This window comes from Colobus angolensis, unplaced genomic scaffold (assembly GCF_000951035.1).
Source record: "Colobus angolensis palliatus isolate OR3802 unplaced genomic scaffold, Cang.pa_1.0 Scaffold325, whole genome shotgun sequence".
Taxonomy (NCBI): Eukaryota; Metazoa; Chordata; class Mammalia; order Primates; family Cercopithecidae; genus Colobus; species Colobus angolensis.
In genome coordinates this window covers 156,080-160,596 of record NW_012116544.1, presented here as the reverse complement: position 1 = coordinate 160,596, position 4,517 = coordinate 156,080, and the positions used below count along the sequence as shown (strand labels likewise).

The 4,517-nt window shown below is 33.1% G+C and overlaps 1 protein-coding gene across 1 annotated transcript in view; it reads right to left on the bottom strand.

Annotated features, from left to right (window-relative positions):
- The window catches only part of BTNL8 (butyrophilin-like 8), a 46,560-nt gene that overhangs the window by 23,728 nt on the left and 18,315 nt on the right, over positions 1-4,517 (bottom strand).

Below are 4,517 nucleotides of genomic sequence, written 5' to 3'. Positions count from 1 at the left end.
CACCCAGATTCATAAAGCAAGTTCTTAGAGACCTTCAAAGAGATTTAGACTTCCACACAATAATGGTGGGAGACTTCAACACCCCACTAACTGTATTAGATAGATTATTGAGGCAGAAAATTAACACGATATTCGGGACCTGAACTCACACTGGATCAAATGGATCTGATAGACATCTACATAACTCTCCACCCAAAAATAACAGAATATACATTCTTCTTATCACTGCATAGCACATACTTTAAAACTGACCACATAATCAGACAGAAAACACTTCTCAGCAAATGCAAAAGAACTGAAATCATAACAACACTCTCTCAGACCACAGCTCAATAGAATTACAGATCAAGACTAACAAAATCACTCAAAACAATACAATTATCTGGAAATTGAATAACCTACTCCTGAATGACTTTTGGGTAAATAATGAAATTAAGACAGAAATCAAGAATTTATTTGAAACTAATGAGAAAAAAGACACAACATACCAGCATCTCTGAGACACAGTTAAGGCAGTTTTAAGAGGGAGCTTTATAGAACTAAACAACCATGTCAAAAAATTAGAAAGATCTCAATTTAAGAACTTATTATTACAACTAAAAGAACTAGAGAACGAAGAGAAAATCAATCCCAAAGTTAGCAGAAGATAAGACATAACAAAATCAGAGCTGAACTGAAGGAGATTGAGATATGAAAAGCCATTCAAAAGATCAATGAATCCAGAGTTGGTTTTTTGAAATAATTAACAAAATATATAGACCACTAGCTAGACTAATAAAGAAGAAGAGAGAAAAAAATCTGAATAAACACAATCAGGAATGACAAAGGGGATATTACACTGAGCCAAAGAAATACAAATAACTATCAGAAACTATTATGAACACCTCTATGCACACAAACTAGAAATTCTAGAAGAAATGGATACATTTATTTAAAGGTGTTAATTTATTTTTCTGTTTTGTTTTTTTGTTTCATAAAACCCTTTCTCAAGGTATGATAGGTGTGATTCACATGTAAAAAGCTGTACATATTTAATTTATACAACTCAAAGAGTTTGGTGATAAGTATATACCCATTCAAATCATCACCACCATCAAGACTATAGATATATCCATCATCTCCTATAGTTTCCTCCTACCACTTTTACTGTAATTACTTCCATTATTGTGTGTGTGTATGTGTGTGTGTGTGTGTGTAGTATGAGCAGAATAAAAGATCTACCTTCTTCACAGAATTTAAGAATACAATAGTTTATTGTTAGCTACAGGCGTTATGTTGTATTGTAGATCTCCAGAACTTCTTCATCTTGCACAAATGAAACGTTTTTATACCCTTTGAATATCACCTTCCCATTTTTCCCTCCCCCCATTCCCTGGCAGTCACAGTTATGCTCTATTCTTCTATGACTGATGGTTTTAGATTACACATATAAGTGAGATCATTTTTATGTCTGGCTTATTTTACTTAACATAATGTCCTCCATGTTCATCCATGTGTCAGGATTACCTTCTTTTTATTGTTGAATAATATTTCATTATATATATGTCACTTTTTAAATCCATTCATCTGTCAGCAAATAGATTGTTTTCATATCTTAGCTACTGTGAACTATGCCACAGTAAACATGGAAGTGCAGGTATCTTTTTGAAATCCTGACTTCAATTCTTTTGGATAAATGCACAGAAGTAGGATTGCTGGATTATAAATTATCAGTGAGGTTACTTATTTTATATAATTTTGTATACTGCAACTTTACTAAATGTATTAGCTTTAACAGTTTTTTGTGGAATCTCTAGGGTTTAACTACATGTAAGACCATGTAGCATAGTTGTATTTGTATTTTCTTTAAGGAATCTACATACTGTTTTCCATAGTGAATATATCAATTTATATTCCCAGCAACAATGCAGCAACACCTGTAACCTTTTTTAAATTAGTAATAACCAGTCTAACAAGTATGAGGTGATATCTGCTTATACTTTTGATTGAATTTCCCTGATGGTTAGTGATAGTGAGTCACTTTTCATGAACCTCTTGGCTATTAATATTTATATTTCCTTTGGGGGAAATGTTTATTCATGTACTTTGCCCATTCTAAAAACTGGAGTATTTTTGGTTATTAAGTTGTATGAGTGTCTTACATATTTTGGACATTAACTCTTTATCGGGTATATACTTTGAAAATATTCTCCCATTCTACATGTTGCTTTTTATTTTGTTGATTATTTCCTTTGCTGTGCAAAAGCTTTTTAGTTTCATGTAATCTTACTTGTTCATTTTTGCTTTCATTGCCTGTGCTTTTGGTGTCAGGGTGAAAAATCATTGCCAAGATCAATGTCAAGGAGATTTTTCTGTATGCTTTCTTCTAAGAGTTTATAGTTAAGGCATTTTCTTTATGCCTTTAATTCATTTTGAATTGATTTTTGTGTGTGATGGAAAACATGAGTCCAGTATCACTCTGTTGCATGTAAATATCCAGTTTTCCAAACACCATTTATTAAAGAAACTATCATTTATCCATTTTGTAGTCTTGGTAATCTTACTGAAGATAAGTTGACCATATAGCATGGGTTTATTTCTGGGCTTTTAATTCTGTTCCATTGATCGATATGTCTTTTTTATGCTAGTACCGTATGGTTTGATTACTATTAGGTTGGTGCAAAAGTCTTTGCAGTCTTTGCTATTACTTTCAATGGCAAAAACCACAATTACTTTTGCACCAACCTAATATAACATAATTTGAAATCAGGTAGTATGATGCTTATACTTTGTTCTTTTTGCTCAAGACTTACTTGGCTATTCAGGGTCTTTTGTGGTTCCATGTGAATTTAGATTTTTTTCTAATTCTGTGAAAAATGCCTTTGAATTTTAATAGTGATTGCATTAAATCTATAAATTTATTTGGGTAGTATGAACATTTAAGCAATATTAATTCTTCTAATCCATGAACACATGATAGATTTCTATTTATTTGTGTTTTATTCCATTTCTTTCAACAGCGTCTTATAATTTTCAGTGTACAGATCTTTCACCTCATTGGCTAAATTTACTTCTAATTTTTTGATGCTATTGTAAATGAAGTTGTTACCTGGATTTCTTTTCAGACAATTTATTGTTAGTGTATAGAAACACTACTAATTTTGTATGTTGATTTTGTGTCCTACAACTTTGCTAAATTCATTTGTTAAGTTCTAACAGGTTTTTGTGGATTCTCTAGGGCTCACTACATGTCATGTCATCTCCAAACAGAGACAAATATGTTTCTTCCTTTCTGATTTGGTGGCTTTTTATTTTTTTTTTATTTATTTATTTTTTGCCTAATTGCTCTGGCTACAACATCCGATACTATGTGGCAAGGATGGATACCTTTATCTTGTTCCTAATCTTAAAGGAAAGCTTTCACTATTTCACTGTTGAGTATAATGTTAGCTATGAGCTTATCATATGTAAACCAAAAATAAAATTCTAAGCTTCCCAGTCGACTGAATGGACCCCCCTTCTCAAGAAAGGGAATTCTCAAGTAAACCTGAAGGACTAGGCCAGGCCATGATGGGAAGGTGAGGTTGGACACGCCTCATTATATCCTCTTCCCTTTGGAGTTCAGGCACAACTGAGCAGCATTAACATTACAACAGAGGTCTTAAGAAAGACTGACAAAACAGACTCTTTGTAGCAATAAAATACCAAATGCCAACCTGTCATATAGCATCACATTACAGATAGCAGGCCCTGAAAGAAATTAAAATATTTTACCCCAAAGCATATTTCTTTGACATATTTTGAAATAGCCCAGCAAAGCTGCCTCTGGTGGGTGAAATGTAAATTCTCTTCAGAATATAAATTTCCCTTTCCAGGTCTTTGATCCTGAAGAGATTGATTAGCTGAGAGTCTAGCAATTTTTAAAGACCTGAATATGCAACATTTACCATCTATTGCCTCTAAGAGTGGCCACCTATGAGACTTCATCTACATGTAAGAACCTTGGTCTCCACAACCCCCTATCCTAATCCAGACACTCTTTTCTACGATTCCAGGTCTTTTAGATAATAACTTAACTCACAATCGTTTGCCAACCAGAAAATCTTCTAATCTACCTATTACTTGGAAGCCCCCACTTCAAGTTGTCCTGCCTTTCCAGACCAAACCAGTGTATACCTTACATATATTGATTGATGTCTGTCTGTAATTTCTGTCTCCTTAAAACATAAAATCAAGCTGTAACTCAACCACCTTGGGCACACTTTCTCAGGACCTCTTGAGACTATGCCTTGGGCCTTGGTCACTCACATTTGGCCCAGAATAAACCTCTTTAAATGTTTTATAGAGTTTGACTCTTCTTGCGGACACATATGTGATCTTTATTATGTTGAGGTACATTCTTTTGTTACCTAATCTGTTTGCTTTTATTATGAAAAGATGATGAATATTGTCAAATGCTTTCTCTGCATTTGTTAACATAAGTATACATTATTTGCTCTTCATTCTGTTAATGTCATATATTATATGTATTTATTTGC